Raw genomic sequence first — 23,335 nt, forward strand, 5'->3', positions numbered from 1 at the left:
ACAAAGCAAATTTCAGGACAGCCAGGGCTACACAGAGAAACCTTTCTCAAAAAAAAAAAAAAAAAAAAAGAAAGAAAGAAAGAAAGAAAGAAACAAAAAATAAATGAAAACAAAAAGAACAGAAGGAAAGAAGGAAAGAAAGAATACTATAGTTCCACCTGGCTCATCTAAAAGGAGCATTTTCATAGCCAAAATAAAACTGAATACCGATTTAAAGAAAATTATGCTATTTTCTTTGTTGAGAGACTAAAAGAGGGAAAGGGAAAGCCAAAAGAGAAATCATGGAGCAATACATTTTGATCAAACACAAAACATTCACTACCAACAGGGTTATAGCAAAAGAAGCAACAATGAAAATGATGAACACAAAATCGAAGGCATCCTTAGCAAGTAGCCCTCTTGGTGGGAAATGGTCCCTGCAGACTGGAAAGTGGGAAAGCCAATAGGGCCACCCATGGATCGCGTTTTAAAATTTAAGTCCTTTTAGCAACTCCTGGTTTCTCAAACTATGTTCATGTATAGCGTTAGGTTGTGTAAATATCACATTCCTTGAAAATAACGTAGCCCATAAAGATTACTTAATTATCTTTTTAATCTGTACTCTTCCTGGAAATAACTTGAGTTGAGGTATCAAAACAGAAGAGCAATAAAAAGTAAACATGCAGCTACAAGAAAACTATGGGAAAGTGGGAATACAGGATTTGTTTTCAAGAATTCCAAATTTGTGGTTCTCTCTTTCTTTCTTTCTTTCTTTTTTTTTTTTTTTTTTTTTTTAACTCTGTTTCCTCAATTTGGTATAGTGGTATAGCCACGACCATGATTCTGTGTGAGCTTTCTGTCTAAGGTGGCCATTTTGTGAGATGTCTGTAATTCCTCTTCCACTTTGCAAAGATAGCCTCCAACTTTCCAATCCAAGACCCAGTGAGCTGGAAAACTGTTTCTAATTTACAGGCTAGAGCAGATCTACTTTTCAGATATGAATCCATCTCACTAACGCTCACACCTCATCTCTGCTGCTCCCGAAGGACAGCCACGGAGAGTGGAGGCCGTTCCCACCTGCAGGTAGAAGTGTGTGAGTGGGATGCTTGCGCTAATGTTGCTGAGCCTGGTGCATTTCTGCAAATGGAAATAACTGTGTGTCTCATCGCCTGAGAACTACCTCTCACATTTGATATGCTGTTTGTCAAAACTGTAGATTCAACAGCTTAAGAAACTGGCAATGGTTATATTTTTCAACAATATTTAAATAAACATTAGGCTCACTAGCAATTCCTAATAGAGTCTGAGGTTTCTTATTTTCTACCATTTATGTTTGTTAAACTAGATACTCAACACTTTCTGCATACGTCCAAACTCACAGACTTGATAAAAGAGTTCTTGTGATTTTAATTGTAGCAGATTTCTGTTTCTCCTGACATCAACATTTCTCTTCAAAAATAACTTTGGTTTACGTAAAAGGAAATTTGTGAGAATAGTAAAGAAAGTTGGTATTATCTTTATGAGGAATATGCATTTTTTTAAAAAATTGGGCATGGGGGAGATGGTGAAAGCACGTGATGTAGCTAGGCATGAAATGAAGGCACGTACCCACAGGTCCAGCTCAAAAGGCCAACCTGGGCTACGTAGGAGACGCTTGTGGGCAGCGGCCCTGTCAACTGGTTTCTAAGATAATACTGGAACCTGAGGCTGAAGAGAGAAGGTAAGACTGAAGATGGACACATATTTGGATATCAGATTCATAACGATTGCATTTAAAGGCAGGGGCGTCACTACAGTCATTTGAGAGCCAGAGAATATGGAAGAGCTGGAAACCCAGAGATGGAGAGCAAGGAAATGCAAAACATAAAGACCAAGGGGAGGATCAGATGCTGACTCCTGAGAGGAGGGAAAGGGATGAAGGGAGCACTCACTCCTGAAGCCTTCGATGCGCTCAGAGAAGGGGCAGCTGGCGTGCACATTGAGTAAGTCAGTAAAGCACGCTCGCTCAAGGCTACTAGGAATCAGTCGACGGTGCTGCTGTTACTCTGCCTGGCTGTGGTTCTCTCCAACCAGGACAAAAAGTGACCCAAAGGATGTAAGTGGAAGATGCTCACTCAGTGTGAGGATTGACCAGGTCAGTGAGGCAAGAAGGACAGACAGGAGCTGTGAGGCACTTTCAAGACAACAACTACGGTTACAGTGGTTCAACTGCATTCACAAGACTGCATACAATCCAAGCCAGCCAAAATCCCAGAATGGATGGGGGAGGGTCTCCCTAACTCTCCCCTCTACACGAGGAGCTGTTGGTACCTGATGGCTGCGAGGGGATGGAGAAGGTGTTTTCTCCCAGGCTGAAGCCTAATAGGTTGTCCATGCTCCAGTGGATGGTCCTACAACCAAGCACACACTGGCATGGTTAAGTGGACACACTGGGTTTTAAGAAGAATACATTAAGTTGAGAGGTAAAAGTTCAGGGGATATGGGAAACACGGGAGGGGGGAAAAGGGATGTGGAATTTATCAAAATACATTATATGCATGTATGAAGTTTACAAACAAATTTTCAAAAAGGATGAAAGAATGTAATCTATCTAGCCTGTAAAGGAACAAAATCAAAACATAAGAGGAATAGTTTATATTTAAAATGTCCTACCTATATTTTGTATATAATTATTTCCCCATGTATATGAGGATATAATTATATGAGAGAGAGAGAGAGAGAGAGAGAGAGAGAGAGAGAGAGAGAGAGAGAGAGAGAATCATTTTCTAAAAGTAAAATTATTATGTCTAAGGCTACAAATGGTTTAAGTAATTTGACTCTTGGTGAAATTGTTTTCAACAAAGCTGATACCACTTAAACCAGAGGGGCAAACTATATTGCCTGTACCACAGCCTCTGGCCATTTTCAACACAGCTTGAAAAGTCTGGCTAAGCGTAACAGTCCCTGTAAAACCCAGTAAACTAAATCCAAGCCCTCCTTGACCCTTCATTTTCATTCAGAATAAACTCACCTTTTAACACTGATTCAGCTTTGAGTCAAAATCTTTTAAGCAGCTGTAAATTCTTCATTCAAAAAAATTGGAACAAATTTTTAAATCATAATGTTGACAAAAAAGTGGATTAAAACTGGCAGAGATTTTAACAGAGTAATTCAACATGATCTCCACCTGTTTGTTTCTGTACCAAATTTAAATCATTTCTCTGAAAGAGCCTTCCCAGCAGTCTTCCAACACTTATTCCTAAGTAACAGGAGAGGCCATGCATGCATTTCTGAAAAGATTTAGGAAATTCAAAATAGCAATGTCCTTTAGATTGTTAAGTCATTCCTACAAATGACTGATAGCTTTGTGGATTAAGTAACTTCAAAGACATCTTATTTCCTTTCTAGTTCTTCTGTGACTGTCCCGATTTCAGGACAACAGGATAACCAAGACATCTTAGGATATAAATGTTTTAAACAAATGGAGACTGGAGTCAGGAAAGACAGCTGGTCAGCAGTTAGTGTGCAGGGGAAGAGGAAGTCAACAACGCCCAAGCTAAGTCTGCTCCTGCCATGCCCGCATGGATGGTGGGCGGGGCGGTACTCAGATAAAGGTGTTTCTGGGTAGGTGGAGACAAAGCAACAGAAACTTCAGGTGATGCCAGGCAGCAAGATATACTTCTCTATCTTCTAATGACAAAGAAAAATTCATCTGTGAAGACTGTGAATAGGTAACAGCTTCAAAGTACATGGTCCTGGGAAAATCCACTATAGGTCCAATTGTTGCCTCATAATTAGACTATGATGGAGGTGACATGGAGACTTCTAACTATATAAAATTTAATTAATTACTCTCAATCAATTAAATAATAAAAATTTATATAATATGCCTAATTCTTCCTTTAAATCAGTCCAAAAAAAAAAAAAAAGTAGCGGAACATAAGGGGATCCTAACTCTAAGATTTTTTTAACCTCATTTTTATTAAGATAATAAACAGTCTGCTAAAATTACCAGAAGACTAGTCTTAATAGCTAGGAAATACTGACGTCACCAGTTCTCCAGGGAGTGTAGACATGAAGAGCATCTTACACTGATAAAGCACCTTTCTTTGTAAAAAGCCTTATTTAATTCTAAAACATGCTGCTCTGTAAGGTGCAATACTGCATCAGTAGACCATACTCCATCTAAAAGGAAGGCAAATGTGGGGATGAAATGGCTCACCTGGTAAAGGTACTAAGGTACTTGTACCAAGTCTGGGGACCTGAGTTCAATCCTCTGAAGCAAAATTGTAGAAGGAAGGAATTAACTCCAGAATTGCCCTCTGACATTGTCCATACTCTCATCATGGTAAGTGTATATATACACACACACACAAATAAATAAATATAATTTTAAATGAAGATAAGTCCAGTTGAAGTTGCAGCTTCAGTAGCAGAGCAGTCGAAGGCCTTAGGATAAATCTCAGTACTGAAAGTTGAAAGTGAATTTTTAAAAATCAATTTTTTAAAAGTTTGAGCACAACGTATATTGACAAAAATTTATCGGGGGTGGTTTTAACGCCTCTATGTATAAATAGCCAATTTTTCACAGTCCTTCAAGGAACTCGTTAGATAAATTGGAATAATTAAATTTTCTTCCCTCTCTCTACTCCCTTCCTGAAACTGAAAATAGAAAATCCTATTAGCAGGTCCATCTTCAGGAAAGCAGGCTTGGCGATACCATGGCAACAGGCTATCACACACAAAGGGGATCAGTGTGGAAAGGCTGAGAGAACCAGTGCAACACATTACTAATGGTTCAAAATCGGTGTGGTGGCCAGGTAACATGGTTATCCCAACCTACATTTTTGTTAAAGCCCAAACTAGCAGTATTTCTTTTAGTTGTTGAACTATATAGCCACAAAAGGAAATGTCTATCACTATTTTCTTAGACTTATTTTAAAGGAAGCCTCCCTGTGGGTGCTCTATCTCCCTGCCTTCTTATGCCTCCTTGTGGGTGCCCTATCTATTTCTGTGTCTTCTTGCTCTTGACTGGCTGACTCTTCCTTCTGCTCTTCATTAGCTGGTCTGAGTTTGCCCAGGTAATGAGCTCCACTGGGGATCTCTTATCTTGGCTCTTAGGAGATTTCCTAAGCCTCTTTCCCATGTCCTGAGAGGCAGGAGGGACCAGGTAATTGATCTCATCCATAATAGCATCCTCTATGGAATGCTACTGATACCGGAGACAGCCGCTGCTGCCACTAAGAATTTAGCACATTTACAAAGAAATATCTATTAAAGCAAAAAATGCCCAAGGACACTGACTTGGAAAAAAATCAACACAGTGATTTTTTTAAAAATCATTCTGAGCTGGGCAGTGGCAATACATGCCTTTAATCCCAACATTTGGGAGCAGAGGCAGGCAGATATCTGTAAGTCACGGCCACTCTGGTCTACAGAGTGAGTTCCAGAACTGCTAGGACTACATAGAAAAACTCTGTTTAAAAAAACAAAACAAAAAAAAATTTTTTTTAATTCCAGGCCCTCTTTTACAAAATGTCATTACACTAAATCACTGGATTATGCTTGTAAAATTTCTAAAATTATATTAGCCATTAAGATACTAAGAGTATCTCTGTGACCATAGGATGGACTGTACCTTCTTCCTCCCTAAACTACATAGGCTATCAATTTTTTTTTAAAAAAAACTTAGTGTAGTAAGAATTATGGTTTCTTCTATAAGAACATTATGACAGGTGGATCTGGGCCCAGGGGTCCTGCTCAAACTATGGCACCAGCCAAGGCCAATAAGTGCAGTAAACTTTGAACCCCTACCCAGATCTACCCAATGGACAGGACATTCTTCACAGTTGAGTGAAGAGTGGGGTCTGACTTTCACACAAACTCTGGTGCCCCATATTTGGCCACATCCCCTGGATGGGGAGGCCTGGTGACATTCAGAGGAAGGATAGCAGGCTACCAAGAAGAGACTTGATACCCTATGAGCATATACAGGGGGAGGCGGTCCCCCTCAGTCGCAGTCATAGGGGAGGGGAGTAGGGGGAGGGCAGGAGGGAGGGAGGAATGGGAGGATACAAGAGATGGGATAACAATTGAGATGTAATATGAATAAATTAATAAAATATATTTTAAAAGAATTATGGTTTCTTTAAAAACAAATTTATGTTGTGTGAATATGTTTTTGTTTTAATCCCAGGTGTGGGAATATGGGGCTGCTTCAGATTATCCACAGCAGTTGACTATGATTTGTCTCATGCTTTAGAAGGGACATAATTTTTGCCAGATGCACATAGTTTAAGTTTGGAAATCTGGGGACTTTTGAGTGGGTATAAAAAAAAAAAAAAAAGCCAGAGCCCTGAGAGAGGCAATGGCAGCTGCTCTCCCTGCTGCTGATGTTTTCTACTGCTGCTTTTGCTGTTTGCTGGATTTGCTGGGCTGGTTGGAGATATCCTGATGACAAAGATTGGAATTTCCCCAAGGAACTTGACATGTCTAATCAAAAGGAAGTAATCTAAAGAGATCTATGCCCCCTTCCCCCTCTATCCTTTTTCTCTCCTACCTAGTACTGGGGGATGGAACAGATTAGGGAGGAGAAGGGTAATAATAGGTAAGAGACCACAAGTGGTGCTTGGGGCTTAGTAGAATGGGAAATCTGATTTCTAATGCCATCGAGGAAGTGGCAAGGTAAGAAGGGATGGCTACTCAGTTTTAAGATGTCAGCAAAGGTTTATTGCAGCTTCTGCTGCTGGTTTCTCTCCCATTTTCCTCCCAGGGGTATTTTCTATTTCTTCTTCTTCTTCTTCTTCTTCTTCTTCTTCTTCTTCTTCTTCTTCTTCTTCTTCTTCTTCCTCCTCCTCCTCCTCCTCCTCCTCCTCCTCCTCCCTCCTCCTTTTCATTCTCATTCTTATTCTTCCTGTATTCTGTCTCAAACAAACAAAGGCTGAAAGCATGGCTGAGCAATTTGAAAAATGGAAATGTAAAAGCTGTGGGTAGAGGTGGAAGCACTTGGGAAGATAACAGAGCTGGAAAAGGGAGAACAAAGGGGCTCAGGCCCAGTGACTAAGCAGGAGAATAGGAGATGCCCACAGAATGAAGAAGGGGAGCTAACTAGGCTAGAAGTCAGATCTTGGCCCCAGGCAGGGCCATGAACTTGTGGTTTCAATTCCCTGCAGCCCCTAGGTGGGGCAGAGAGCCAGATGTGTAGCCAGGAGGATGACACGGCCAGGTAGGGTAACAGGGTTAAGGAAAAACAACCTGTTTAGAGAAAAATGGTTAATCTTGAGCTAATTGAACCACCAGAGGTGGGGTGGCCTGGAACTACAAAATCACAATCTGTTTTCCTAGAACATGCCTGCTAATGATGCTGATCATGATAATGATGAGGTAACCTGTCGTCCTATAGAAATGATAGATCCGAGCCATTTTAAAGAAGCTATGATTTCTTACAGAGTGCATTTCCCTTATGTGAAACAAATACTAAGTAACTGGGCAACCCAAAGTAGAGTTATTCCCCAAGATTGTTAGAGTCTGGTAACAGCTGTGCTAGAGACCAGTCAGCAGTTACAGTGGTTAATGTGATGAAGGGAGGAAGCCAAGAATATAGAACAGCAAACTAGAGCAAGGGGGAATCAGCATTATCGATTGCTTGGTGAAGGGCAGTATTATTCTGATCTACAAGAACAGATTCAATTTGATGATGCCATTATAGAACAATATGGCCTGGCAGCTTTAACAGCTTGGGATAAATGTGAGAAACATGTGAAAAGATCCACCTCATTTATTAAGATTGTACAAGGCCCTAAGGGAGCCTTTACTGATTTCTTGCAAAGATTGGTTTCAGCTGTAAACAAAACCCTATCAGACCTAGACGTGAGACATGTGTTGATAGAGAAACTTGGCATTTGAGATGGGAATACCAAATGTAAAGGAATTATTAGACCTTTAAAGGCATGGCAGTGCCAATGGATCAATGGATAAGGGACACAACTCATTAATTGTGGTAAATTTGGCCATTTACAAGGAAACTGGGTCACTAAAAGCTTCAGATCTCAAAAAGTGAGGTGCATTAACTGTGAGAAGTACAGTACTTTCAGAGCCAGATGTCAGAATGCCTGGTGTGCTAACTGTGAGTAGTGCAGTATTTCCCACCATAGAAGCAAACAAGCTGTTTCTGGCAGCAATGGGCTCTCCAAACAAATGCCTAGGAAATGTGTAAGGAAGAAGAAAAGCCTTATATTGGCCTTAAGGGGAGGAATGTTGACATGCTGTCACTGTATACTGTGTACAGTTTACCCTTGTATCATTCATATGCCAATTTCTCCATGCTACTATCTGGTTTCAATCTGGGCATGCATTGTAATGTTTATTCTAAGGATCTCCTGCCTCAAGTTTGTGTAAACATGGCTCGCCATTTATTCTCTGTCTTGTCGAGCAAGGTGGCCCGCAAGTCACTGGGCAATAGAGAGAATAGGGGTAGGACTTTCCTCTGGGGAGGAAACAAACAGGAGAGAGGGATTCAGCTACAAGGAGGAGAGAGGAAAGGACACCATGAGAGGGCAACTAAAGCGTAGAAAGCCATAAATGCAAGTATTGTGGGGGTTTTGTCTGGGAGGTAGCTATATTATCTTAGAGGATTAGGATAGAATAATAACGCTAGTTGTTGTGCGTTTAAGCTAATTAAATAAATCATAGTCTCTCTGTGCCTATTATTTGGGAACTAGCTGGGCAAAGAAAATTGTTGCATTACTAATTTCGTGTTACCATAGGGTTCCCAGAGGTTCCAGATGCTGTGAAAAAGGATATCATTGAACCAGTGAGTGCATGTCCAAGAGAGAGATCCAAGGTAATCTCTTGCTGTTGGGAAACAAATTGGGGCAGTGGGGGGAGGGGGACTGCCAACTCAAGGCCCACAGCAAAAAGTGTGAGCTGTTTCAGACAAGAGCAGCTGAGAGTCTCTAGGTTATCGGGGCAGGGGTGGGGGGCATAGGGCTTGGGGGGGGCGGAAACCTTGGCCACTGGTCTGAAAGGTGTTTAGTTTCTGTTTAAACAAATTAGTGGCTTATAACAGAAAGGGGAAAATAGAATGAGAATTTTGGTTTCGTTAAAACCTGGTTATGTCATATGAGTATATTTTTGTTTTAATTCCAAGTATGGAATATAGGACTGCTTGTCCACTGCAGCTAATTATGATTTGCCTTGTGCTCTAGGAAGGGCATGATATTTGCCATCTTCAGACAATTTATGTTTGAAATTCTGGGGACTCTTGAGAGGATATAAAATGCCGGAGCCTCAAGAAAGGTGGTGGTCGTGGCTGCTCCCCCTGCGGCTGGTGGTCCCTGCTGTTGCCCCTGCTTTTGCTGTTTGCTAGATTGCTGGTTGTTGATTGGAGATATCCTGATGATGACACCCCTAATCAGCGGGAAGTAGTCTAAAGAGATCTATGCCCCCTTTCTCCTCTAGCCTTCTTTCTCTCCTACCTCTTGTTGTGAGGGTTGGAAGAGGTTGGCTGGTATGTAAAAGTGTGGGGCACCCCGTGGACCATGCCACCAGAGGAACTGGCATGGAACTGGCGAGGTGGAGTGTGTTCAAATCTCAGAAATCTCAAATTTGAGATTTAAAATCTCAGCCTGAGACCAGCAGGAGTGGGACCGCTCCCTCCTTGTTTCTCTGCCGGCCTCAGAGCATGTAACCTGATGACCCCCAATTTACCTAATGAGTCATGTAATGGGCACCAGGGTGCAAATATAGCGTCAGCATCATGCTAGCCCCAACCTACGGAAGGTATTCACCCCCTACCCCACTCACTTCCCAAGGTTTATATAGTTCACCACAGAAAAGGAGAACTTGGGCTGTTTCATTAATAAAGGAGCGCAAGCTACCTCACTGAACATCATCTGAGACTGACTGTTTTTACTGGGTTGCCGCATTCTCTCTGAAGCATTCGTTGTTGGACCCTCAGACCCGCCTGCCTGGTCAGGCTCCCGCCGCAGCCACCCACAGTCACCATGACCACTGCGCTGCCTGGAGTGCCACCAACTACTGGCAAGCTAGCACAAACCACTGCCACTGCCCAGCCAGTGTCGGAGCCCTGAGCTGCAACAGCAGCCTGGCCCAAGTTCCCGCTGTTGCCTGCCAAGGAGCTGCTCCTGCCCGCTGGTGCCTGAACTGCCTCATTCCTCCTTCTCTCTCTTGGGTGAGGATGATAATCACTCATCAATCGAAAAGAGCTATAACTCTAAAATCCTCGGAGAAGATCTTCCTCTCCACCAAATGCAGCCAGACCAGAATTCTGTAGACCCCATCACTTCCAGACTCAGCTTCATCCTTTTTAGCTCAGTGTCTGTGGGGTGGTCCCCATACCTCCAGGGAGAAGTAACCCCAAAGTTCAGTCATGTCTCAGCACATAGGTTACCTATTTTTGAGTTGTTGGTGAATAATGACCCATAGACCCCTTCAAACATAAGCTCTTGACTACCCTCCGGAACTCAGTGATAAGACCCTGTTGCTGAAAACACCCTTACCTGAATCACAGGACACAGAAAAGGGAAGTTGATATTAACCTGGGAGCTTTAGTCCTACTGGCTAGCTTTCATAGTTATGGAAGACTCTATGCATGCTAGTCAGAAAGAAAAGTCTTAGCTAGTACTGCATAACTGTAAATCCCTGCTGGCTACATTACCAACTTGCCTCGCAAGTTCCAGAGGTCCTGTGTTCAATTCCCAGCAACCACATGGTGGCTCACAACCATCTATGAGGTGATCTGACGCCCTCTTCCAGCCTCCAGATGTACATGCAAATAGAGCATTGTATATATAATAATAAATAAATCTTTTTAAAAAATATATGTGCAGTGGTGCAATAGTGGTATGAATATTATGCCGACCACTTTATAATTAAATTTAAAGCCTATTTTGCAGAACAGAACCTAGAAACCTAGTAACAATAACTGCCAGGGTGAAAAACTATGACTGGAAGGTCATAGGGGACAGCCTAGTAATATGACTATTAGAAGAGAGGGGTCAGGACCCCTTTGGGGATAATGACTTTTTCATAGTGATTACCTAAGACCACCCTACATCCTAGCTATTTACATTATGAATGATAACAGTAGCAAAATTACAGTTATGAAGTAGCAATGAAAATAATTTTATGGTTGGGGGGGGTCACCACAACACGAGTAACTGCATTAAAGGGTTGCAGCATTAGGAAGGTTGAGAACTGCTGAGTTAAACAGACATACTCATAAACTGCCCCTTAATTTTGTATCTTATACCCATAGATTAATATTGCTCTCAACCCTCACCAGAGAAGCCTCTTTTAGGCATAGCTGGTAATTATGCCAGTTAACAATGTAGAGAATAAAAGCCTATGAAGTTCTCAGCTCTGGGTGAGGCAGCTCCAGGATCAAGAAAGAAGAAACTGAAAGACCATAAGGAGGCAGAAAGAAGGAATGTGTGTAGTGAAACAGCGTTTCCTGGGCATGGCAGCCAAGCTGTACCCATGAACTCACAGTGGCTAAGACTGCATGCACAAGACTTTCACAAGATCAAGTCAACCCAAATCCCAGCTTAAATGCCACACCTGTCTAAGGAGCTATTTGTTGGCAGGTGATGGCCACTGGGGGGAGGGAGAGAAAGAGAGAGACAGAGAGAGACAGAGAGAGAGTCAGCTTTCCTTGGGGATGTGGCCTCTGAGAGGTGACCCATGCTCCAATAGATGGCTCCATACCCATTCATATAGAGGCAGCACTAAATGGACTCTGTGGGCACTAACGGAGAGTGAGAGAGAGAGAGAGAATAAACAGGAAGGGGAAGGAAGAGTAGGAAATAAGGAATAGAGAGGAGGGAATGGTGACATGGACTGGATCCACATATATTAATATATGCATGTGTGGATGTTAAATATAATATTTAAAAAACTACCCACCATGAATTTTACCTATTACCTAGTAAAGATGTTATATTCTGGTTTCTTGGAGAAATAGTGACTTCCCTATCCAAAAAAAAATTGATGAAAGATAACTAGAGATTCCTTGGACAGTTTTGTATCTAGATACCTCCCAAATTAAACCAGTCTTAGAACTTACCATGGCACTGTGATTTTGGAAATAGGATTCACTGAGGGGATCCACATGAACTCCAATGGGAAAGTTTCTGAAGGGAATTGCCTCTCAGCAATCCAAAAGGAAGACAGCAACGGCCAACTCTTTCCAGTAGGATCTCAGTCACTCAAAAAGATTCAGGTGAACAGATTCAAGAACCTTCTAGTCCCATCACTGATTACCATACATAATGATTAACCCTGCTAATCAATATAATTGGTGGGTGAAGCATGCTGTAGTGATATTTGGGATGACACTCCAGGAGACAATGAGGCCCTGGGGGCTATGATTAAAAAAAAAAAAAAACAGATCACTCCATTGGGGGTGCTCAAACTATAGCGGCATTATTAGAAGGTGATGAAAGGGGAATTAGTAAAGCCTAGATAGAGGAAGTAGGTCAGTGGGACCAAGGTGCTTGGAGCTCGATGTTGCCTGTCTTTCTTGTAACTCTTTTGTTTCCCAGCTGCCAGGTTGTGAGCTACTCTGCCACACCTCCACGCTGAGTGACTGATGCCTCTGAAACCATGAGCCAAGACAAATCCCACCTCTCTGAGATTGCTTCTGTCAAAGGTTCTAGCTACACTGATATCCAATTAATTGGCTGGGCCTACCTCAGCTCTAAACAGAGACTGTGTGAAAGAACATGACTCCCCCTCTGTCTGCATGAGATAACAGGAAGGAGAGAGTGGGACACAGAAGAGAGCTTTGTCTTGTACTATATACATGTGAAAATCATATATACTAAGCAATATCAATAAATATGGAAGCCACATTCTAATAAAATGACAGCGATACAAATCAACAAGAAAAAGATGTCCAGACTGAAAATGCAGGTTTTAGGACATAGCAGCAAAGCTGGACACAAGACAAAGAAAGGAGAGGCCCTGCCTTGCCACACTTGCTTTGGGAAGATTTGAAATTCTATGAGAGCAATTTTAATTAAATGACCACAACAAATAGGATACCTAGTTCCATTTTGATTGCTGTTCTGAAATGCCCTAACCAGGGCAACTTACAAAAGAGATCATTTAATTGGGATTATGGTTCCTCAAGGCTTGGAGGCCATGAAATGAGGCCAAGGCCTTAGAAACAGCTGAGAGTCCAGACCTGGAAGGGCAAGAAGGGCACAGAGAATACACTGGGGATGGTATGGGTCTTTTGAAACCTCAAAACCCGCTCCCAGTGACATACTTCCTGCAGGAAGAACACACAGCCAAATCCTCCTCAAACAGCCAACACTTAGGAAAATGCACAAGACTTACGGGAGATATCTCACTCGAACAACTGCACAAGACAAGGCAATAAAAACGGAGCATGTTAACACAATCTAACGCATAGAGTGTATTCAGTATTATAAACAAAAATGGGCTTTAGAGGAGTATGATGTTGATGATTTTATTAAAAGGTATTTTATCTGTAGATGAAACGTGATGGATTCAAGCCTATAAGTTGGGGTGCTCTGGTACTCTTTCAAGGTAATATTTCTGTTATTAACAAATATGTATGAGACCCTACCAAGGCTGGGTGATTGGATTGACGCAACATGTTCATGCATAATGAACTCATAAAACTAAGAGCAATGCACACCGTGTGTTGGTCTAGACGTGGTAACATAATATTTGTATTTCTGAAAAATAGACTTTTTCTCATCTGCATATTTTATACTCTGTTTTACGTTAAATTATACACGGTAGATGACAATGAGCAAGGACTACTGGCTGCTTAGAGAAGGTCTTAATTTCATCACAGACGCCACCATGTGTAGGCTGTAAGCTTGGTCTTAGCAATATAAAGGTAAATGGTTGGTAGATGACAAAACTTGACAACGCATCTGCTCGGAGCTGAGGCTGCCTAGCACTGACTTTACTAATGCAAGAAATGCTAGTCCTCGATGGGCATTTTTCTCTTGTGCTTCTTACTATATTTTCTGCAGTAGAACAGCGCTGTCCCACAGAACAAACACTGGCTAAAGGAACCAATGCATGCTTCCTGTGGCTATCTTAGGAAGGTCCCAGATCTGAAACTTCTGAAAGCTTTGAGTCTTCCTTCTTTCTTGTTATTTCCTGGGCAGTGTTTAAATGTTGGTGGAACTGGAACTACTGTTACGAAATATCTGACAGGTCCTCTCTCATGGCAAGATCATCTTAGCCTAGTGCCAACTGCATTGTTTTGATCTCCTAAAATCCAAAAGAAAACTCTCCTCCCAAAATGTGCTGGCTAATCACCGGTGTCCTCAGGATGTCTGCCGAGAAGTCTAGCGTTGCATAAGAGAAATGCCACCCAGTACAGACCTCCAAGAGGGACGTCCACAGTGAGTAACGCCGAGCTTCCAACCACCAACATCAATTCCCCCAACCCCACCCCAAGGAAAACAGGACTAATGTTTTATCTACCCATTGTATTTCTTCTGGAGGACAGGTGTGGGTGGAGCAGTCTCTCACTCAAAACTGCTAACACAAGCTCACAAGAAAATGCATTTCAGTTTCTAATCCACACCAAGTCTCAACATAGAAACATAACTTACAGTGGTCATGAAGCCAAGCACTTCAAGTTCAGGATTTTAGTGGTTTCTCACAGGCAAAACTCTGTGTGTGTGTGTGTGTGTGTGTGTGTGTGTGTGTGTGTGTGTGTGTGTGTGTGTGTTTTGTTTGTTTGTTTGTTTTGTACTGCATAGTAAAAGCTCAACAAGCCAGAAGAAATAAGCAACTTGAGTTAAAATCAGTAAGTGAATCGGGCATAACAGCACGGACCTGCAACCCTAGCATTTGGAGCCTGAGGCAAAATGGGCTGCCAGGAGCTCAAGGCTAGCCCAGGAGCATAGTGGAAGCAAGGCTCAAGGCTAGCCCAGAAGCATGGTGGAAACAACATCCCACAGTCAGAAGTCACGAAAGACCCACTACTGCGACATCTGAGATCCTATAAAATGTAAAACAAGCATTGTTAACATTTCAAAGAAATAAACAAGACTTTCCAATGTGGGTATGGATTTCTGAAAAGGGACCAAATACAGCTTCTAGAAATGAAACTTTATATAGGATAAGCAATGGATTAGGTATGGCTGAAGAAAGAATCAGTGAGGTAGAAATAATCACCTAAAGGACACCACAGAAAATTGAATTCACGAATAAATATGAGAAAAAGGTTAAGAGGACGCAGAAAACAGCCCAGAAGAAAATAACTCAGAACGGGGAAGATCAGCACTGAAGACAGAACATATGAGGAAGTTGTACTGATGACAGCTTTCAATGCTCAGATCACAAAGTCCAAGGTGGGCAGGGGGGATGAGCAGAATTGACAGGCATGAGCTCATCCACCTGTAAAATACCCAAGTAGGAAAAAGGCTTTTTTAAAAAACCAACAATTTACAGCTCAATTGGAAACTAATTTCTCACAGGATAGTGAAACCCAAGTGTGACAGGATGAATGTCTCAAGAATATTGAAAGAAAGTATCTGTCAATCTACAATCACATACAGTGGGCAAAGCTGGCACATAGTAAAGAAGGTGTCATTGGCATTAAAGTCCTGGGCTCCACCCCCTGCTCCAGCATGTGCCCCATGGCTCTGTGATTGCCCCTGTCCTGGGCCATCACACCCCTGCTCACTTCTCAATGTCCCCATGTTCCTTTGCCCTTTCATCCACCTAGCATTCACCACAGCTCCTACTTGTCTTTCCCTCTTATCAAAGCCTTCAGCCCAGTGGGGAAGGGGCAGGCTTTCTACAGTGCCGAGACTGGAGGAGTTGTGCCTCTGTTTCCCCAGGCTAAGACTGAGCACTCCTGACACACAGTCCCCTTAAGAGATGCCCTTCAGCAGCCCCTGAGGGTTGGCAAAGGGCAGAGACCAGCAAGGCAATGGTGGGCAGCTGGGTCAGTCACTCACCGTAGACACTCCCACACTAGCAATATCTAATGATGTATGCTCCACCTGTACATTAAATCACTGTTTACGGCCTTCCCACAAAGAAAGACAAAATCCACACAGCTTAGAAGCAAGCTCTTCTGTGTATCCAAGAAAGAGATGAGCCCACTCTTATGCCACTTCAAAAAAAAAAAAAAAAGAAGGAAAGTATGCCCCTACTCTTTCTATGAGCTGTGTATTAATGGGATGCCCAGTCTAGACATGACTATCAGAAATTCCAGGTCCCTGATGAGCATGAGGACAAAAGCCCTAAACGAATCATCAGTGACACGAATTAAGAGAAGTACAAACATGTCAATTGATTGTGGTCTAAGTGAATTTGTTCAGGGCAGATTCAACAGCACAGTGACTGTAGTGTATGCTGCCAGCAGCGTGACTGTCTAGTAATAATAGGTTCAGAGATGGTAGGATCAGGTCAAGATGCATAATAAACACCAATAACATTCAATAACGATTACAGATTTTTAAGTGCCTTTCCAAAATAATATAGACAAAAAACTCACTGATCTGATAAAGTTAATCTACCAAAAATAAAAACTATAAAAATGCCTTCCTTATTGGTGAACCGTTAAGGAATTTCTTTTAAAAACTGTAGCCAGATACAAACAAATAGATAATCTCTCTCTCTCTCTCTCTCTCTCTCTCTCTCTCTCTCTCTCTCTCTCTCTCTCTCACTCACACACACACACACACACACACACACACACACACAGAGACACGCGTGTGCATGTGCCACACACACACACTTCAAAAATTGATTCATTATATTAAGATATATTAAGATAAGGCAAGAAAAAAGAATACAGCATGAAGCTTAAAGGGAATGAAATCTTTATTGTTTATCAATGATCCGAGGATCCACATGGAAGCAGCAAGTTATACATGGGAAGCTAACCTTAGTGAATGCAGCGGGTGGACACGATTAAGATCGAAGCATTAAAGAGAATGACTTGATCTTATAAGGTAGCCATGAAGAAAAGCAATGTAAAAGAAGATACAACTAGAACTCTGCTGATGTTTCCGGTAATGGTTGATCAAGTTGACCTTACTTAGAATAAAATTTTTAAATGTAATATTATTAGATTAGGGATACAAGAAAATGACAGATCATAGAGATCTTTGGAAAGGTTCACGTGGAGAACTGGGAGGATCTAGTGTGAGCTGCTTATGTTATGATGAGAGTTAAGGTCAGGCAGGGAAGGGGCTGGGAACAGAGAGGGCACTTAGAAAGCCTCAGATGGTGTCTGCTCCATTACCTGGGTAGTAATTACATAGATATTTATGATGGCTACTTAAGCTATGAAATTTTTATAACTATATTTGATATGAATGGGGTTTTAAATTGGCATCTGTAGCTTTTTGGATAAAAATGTGAACTTAATAAACTATTAAGAAGACCTATGTAAGTAGCCAACACAGGTTGGAAGATTAGATTTGATGATGATACCAACTTCAGTCAAATTAGCAGATAGATTAAAGTAATATAAATAAAAACCCAGACATGCACTTTTGTACAGTAAAACAAGCTGGCTTTGTAATTTACATGAAAGAGCGAAATAGTATGTTAGTCAAAGTCAAACCAAAGCAGAACTGAACAGTTTAGGTATTTATGTATGCTGGGACAGGAAGGCAGCAGGACATGGAGCCAAAGCAATTCCTCACCGCCACCGGTGGCCCATGTGGCTATAAGGACTTAAAGTCCGGGGCTCAGTGAGACTCTATGGGGACAGACCAAAGCTGCCATCTCCACTGTCTTCTCATGGGAAAACCTGTCCTTCCTTTGATGTCTTTCAATAGCTCAGGCTTGGCTCACCCACGTCATCCATGATAATCCTCTTACTTAGAGTCAGCCCATCAGGGACTCCTCTCACATACGCGAAGTTCTTTCACAGTGACACCTAGATTAAGGTTTGCACAACTGTGTCTGCAGCCCAGATGAGTTGGCAGATGAATGCAGCTCTTGAAGACAGGCAGGACCTATTCGCCCAAACAGTCAGACTTCCTTCTAAACATCAAGGCTTCTGAGAACATGCTTGGGATGTGTGGTAGTGAGTGGCACGGGTGGTGGGGTATCGGAGTGGGATCAAGTGCCAAATTTACAAGTATAGTGAAGCCTGGAAAATGCCTGAGCTGGCAGTGAAGATCCAGGAAGAAAACGGATTAGACCATATGTAGTGCTTGATAGATAGAAATGAATGAAAATAAGTTCCTAGGGCTGGAGAGATGGCTTAGAGGTTAAGAGCACTGTCTGTTCTCTCAAAAGTCCTGAGTTCAATTCCCAGCAACCACATGGCCCATGCCATGGTGGCTCACAACCATCTATAGTAAAATCTGGTGCCCTATTCTGTCATGTGGGCAGAATACTGTATAAATAATAAATAAAATCTTTAAAAAAAAAAAAAAGAAAGAAAAGTTCCTAACCTTGCAAACACACACACGCACACACACGCACACACATATGCACATGCACACAGACATACACACATGCACACGCACAAACACACACACGCACATGCATACACACATTGTAAGAACAGAAAGGCTTAACGAAACACTTTCCCCTCTAATGTGTAGCACCAGCTTTTGGTTTCCTTCTGTGAGTACTGCTCAGATTATTTCTGATAAGAATGCCTAATTGATGAACTGTTTCTGGCCTGGGAAGATGATTACCAAGCACAAGTGTCTGGTCAGAAGTATCCTTCATGCCACGTAACCTGCAGTGGGACATTTCCCGGTCTGCTCCTGGAAGCATCTTCTATATTTGATAACTTCCGAGCTGCTGTTGTGCAGTGCCCCTCGAAAGCTGAGCATGGTGTCATATGCCTGCAAACTCCATTACATTCTGGTCTCATGGTAAATTATAGTACAGAGCCCTGGAAGAGCTTGCTTGGAAATACTAGGTACTCCCACAAATCCATTAAGGAGACACCTACTGGGCCCTGCAGGATGCCTTGCTTCTTGTCTTCAATGTTGGCACTGCTGTGGCCTATGCAAGAGAAAGTGTCTAAGTGGTTAAGTTTTGGACCCCCCCCTCTCTCCCTCCCTCCCTCCCTCCCTCACCACATGGATTGAGAAGTAAAGTGCTATAGGTAATTTGGAAGAGAATCTAGGAGCACCTGCTTGTGACTTCAAAATAGGAGAGATCTCTTAATGCAAGCCATGATGGTAAACACTGACTGTGTTACATTTTCTAAAAGCTCCTGTAATGCCTCATTTATCAAAGACTGTTAGATCACAGGCCACAAACTAAAAGGCAACATTTTCCAATACATCGGATCCTACAGAACAGCAGTGTTCATGATACAATAGGGTAAATAAGTTCTATGAAGTACACAGAAGATGCGTACGAGAACTGAAGAGGAGCACAGCCACTGCAGTGCACTGAGCTCCACAGAGACAGCACCAGGGCAAGCATGAGCCAGAGGGCGCTGGGCAACTCTGTGGGAAAAAAAAAAGCAACCAAACATGGGCAGAAGAGACCCCAAGAAGCTGAGAGGCAAAACGTCTTCATTGTGGTGCCCGAGCCACCATGGTACCGAGTCAAGGGCAAGGGACTGTGAATTTAACACGCACACATACACACACAATAACACAGCGGGTCCTTCATGCTAAGAGAGCAGCGGCGGCGGCGGTCTTTATTCGGTGTTCAAAGAGCCTTCTTATAGGCAGCAAAACAGGAATGCCACTTGCAGGTGAAATCCCTCAATAGGTGATTACGCACAGGAGGACAAGTCCCAAGGAGGGGAGGGGTGCGTTCTCAGAGCAGTAAACATGACTAGCTAACCAACATAAACACAGACATGGAAGCTGCTAGAAACAGGACATGAAACAGCAAGACAAATGTCCCCATAATGTTACTCCTTTCCAGATCCTCAGGCATAGCAGCCCTACCCAGGCTGCAATTAGTCAAATATGGACATGCTGGTCTGCTCAGACCTACTGGCATCAGAATGGGGGTGGTGCTCTTCAGCAGAGCCCAAATGGTTTCCTGTAGGCTGGGATGACTCTTGTGGAATAACAGGACACACGTAATGCCCAAGAACTACTGGAAAGACTACTCCCCAAGAGGGAGCAGAAGGCTCTGCCAAAGATAATTGACTTTGATAATCTGGGTTATACACCAGGGGCCGCTCTCCTCTAGTTTCTTTTTCTTTGATCTTACACTCCCTCAACTTCTTCTTTAGGGCCTGTATTTCAGAGGTTAAAGTTGCCTCTTCCTCCTCAGAATTAGAAGAAGATATATCAGAGGCAATCTCAGATGAGACCAAAGATTTTACAGATTGCTCCTCCTGCACTTCACTCAGGGCAAGTTCCATACTTCCTAGCTGCTCTCTTATTTTCTCATCTTTGTTCCTAAGCACATCTCTAACAAGATGCCATAAGGAAAATGTAGCAATAGGAACACAGTTGGACCCTTCCCTTCGTAAAATCCTCTGGAGATCAGACTTCACCTGATCCCAATCTTGGATATTTAGCTCTCCTGATACCATAAACCAAGGACTACTCAATTCTATTGTTTTATAAAATCTTTAACATTCACATGGTTAATCCCAGTGCCTTAATCCTTTAACAATCTCACTAGTCCACCAGAACTGTGGACGAACCTGCGGCACCCATTTCCAATACGCCCGTTTCCTACCTCCCTGAGGTGCTGGCCAGCTTCCCCAGGCGATCTGTCAGCTTCCTCCCTTCTTTCCCCGATCTCGGTCGAAGCTCCACTTGTGGCGCCCGTGCCACCATAGTACTGAATCAAGGGTGAGGGGACTGCGAATTTAACACATACACATACACACACAATAACACAGCGGGTCCTTCATGCTAAGAGAGCAGCAGCAGCAGCGGCAGTCTTTATTCAGTGTTCAAAGAGCCTTCTTATAGGCAGCAAAACAGGCATGCCACTCGCAGGTGAAATCCCTCAAGAGGTGATTACACACAGGAGGAAGAGTCCCGAGGAGGGGAGGGGTGCCTTCTCAGAGCAGTAAACATGACTAGCTAACCAACATAAACACAGACATGGAAGCTGCTAGAAACAGGGCATGAAACAGCAAGACAGGCAGGCAGCCCAGTCAGGCCTGGTTCCTATACTTCATGTGCACTCTTTGTGCAAACCTGCCGGGAGGAGCACAAGAAGCAGCACCCGGAGGCTTCTGTCAGCTTCTCAGAGTTCTCCAAGAAGTGCTCAGAGAGGTGGAAGGCCATGTCTGCTAAAGAAAAAGGGGAAATTTGAAGACATGGCAAAGGTTGACAAGGCTCACTATGAAAGAGAAATGAAAACCTACATCCCTCCCAAAGGGGAGGCCGAAAATAAGTTTGAGGACCCCAGTGCACCCCAAGAGGCCTCCTTCAGCCTTCTTCTGTTCTGAGTACCACCCCAGAAACCAAAGGAGAACACCTCAGCTTACCCATTTGTGATGTTACAAAGAAACTAGAGGAACTGTGGAACAACAGCGGATGACAAGCAGCCCTGTGAGAAGACGGCTGCCAGGCGGAAGAAGTGCACAACGGACACCGCTGCCTACAGAGCTAAAAGAAAGCCCGACGCAGTGGAAAAGGAGGTGGTCAAGGCTGAAAAGAGCAGGGAAAAGAAGGGAGAGGAAGATGCAGAGGAGGATGAAGAGGATGAGGAACAAGAGGATGAGTAAGTTGGTTCTAGCTCAGTTTTTTTTTTTTTCTTGTCTATAAAGCATTTAAACCTCCTGTACATAACTCACTCCTTTTGAAGAAAAAAAATTTTTTTAAAGAATTGGAGAGGAGTAAAATAATTACAATTTTTAACAGAGACACTAATAAAGTCAGAAAATTATTTCATACATGTAGTATGAAGTAATTATATATATATGCATATATATGTACTATACTGACTATAGTAATACAAAACGTAAAATTCGATAATAACAATAACAGTCAAAGATGTAAGTCATTAGGGACTATACAAACTTTGCTTGCATGATTATAAATTGAAGTAATTACTTCGGAAAACACATCAGTGTCCCTCATGAATCTGGCACCTACAAGACTCCTGCTGCGTATCCTTAGTCCAAAGATGACATGTAAAGAGAGCCACTTGCTGACACACTGCAGAGGTCAGGCTTAACGATGGTCCCAGCATTAATGTTCATAATGCTTGAAATATTCATATATTTAAAAATATATCATATATTCAAACAGTGCCAGACAGGAAGGCCAACCACACACATCTACATGATAAATCTTAAACGTATCATACACGTGAAAGAACGAGAAAAGTTCCATTCTATAAAGTTAAAAAAAAAAAAAGAGAGACAGGCAAAACTCACAGAACACGGATGTGAGGGCAAATGTAAAAGGGGAAACAAGGAACTGACAACCCAAAATGTCTCCATCGTGGTGCCAAGTTCAGCCTGGGCACAGAGGGGCCGGGCTCAGCTCAGGTATATAGACGCATTCAGAAGCCTGTGCGGAGTTCTTCTGTCTTATGGGCAGCAAAGGGAAAATGTGGGAGTTGGCCTTGTTTCTACAGCCATAGTTTAGAATACAGACATGACAACTCTCCTTGTGCCTTACATTACTGATGTAAAAACCAGTCCAAGCATGAGTGTGTCTTAGAAAACGTAACTGGCACACCCAGCAGCAACCAGTGGATAGAGACAGCTTCCTGCTGTAGTCACTCAGGACAGGGTTGGTGGTGGCCGTACAGAGGTACAGATTAGTAGCCCTTTCTCAAGCTGTTTCCTTCTGACTCATGCCATTTTAGGCTCTTGTCTAAAATTGAGACCTTGGTCCCTACTGCTAAGTCCTGATCTCTAATTCCATAATAACAGGGGCATTCATTCCACACAGACTTTGTTGTGAAGGAAACCATTTTGCAAATGATTTGTGGTAAAACTGAAGGTGATGCCTCGTCACTGACATCATCGTCACCCATGGAGCCAGCAAGCCTTTGCTGAAATATTCCAGGTTGTCAGTTTTCTTCCACTTGGTTCTTTCTGGGAGCTCAACTCGAGCTGCTGATGAAGAGCTATCTGGTCATCTGTGGCAATTTTTACTTAGATTGAAATCAAGATATTTCTCTCTGGGGAACAAGAAATCTAGATAAGCCTTTCAGGGAGTTTGATCTTCACTAGAGCACCTTCTGTGTTTCCACAGGGTGTTCAGTGACTGGATGGATTGTCCAGTATGTTGTTCCCCTCTCTAGAAAGTTCCAGAAAAGACTGGAAAAACAACTCACTCCTAATCCTGAGAATGCTGACATGAGAAAGATACATGTGGGGAGGCATGTAGCCAGAAAACAGGCTCTGCACTTAATTTACTTGTAATTGTCTTTCCTTGCTGTCTGTCTGTCTTTCTGTTTGTTTGTTTGTTTGGGGTGTTTGCTTGTT

The 23,335-nt window shown here is 42.6% G+C and overlaps 1 pseudogene; it reads left to right on the top strand.

Annotated features, from left to right (window-relative positions):
- The first annotated feature begins 19,442 nt into the window (after nucleotides 1-19,442).
- On the top strand, nucleotides 19,443-21,619 carry LOC127184222 (high mobility group protein B1-like; annotated as a pseudogene).
- Nucleotides 21,620-23,335: the final 1,716 nt, after the last annotated feature.

This window comes from Acomys russatus, chromosome 32 (assembly GCF_903995435.1).
Source record: "Acomys russatus chromosome 32, mAcoRus1.1, whole genome shotgun sequence".
NCBI classification, from domain to species: Eukaryota; Metazoa; Chordata; class Mammalia; order Rodentia; family Muridae; genus Acomys; species Acomys russatus.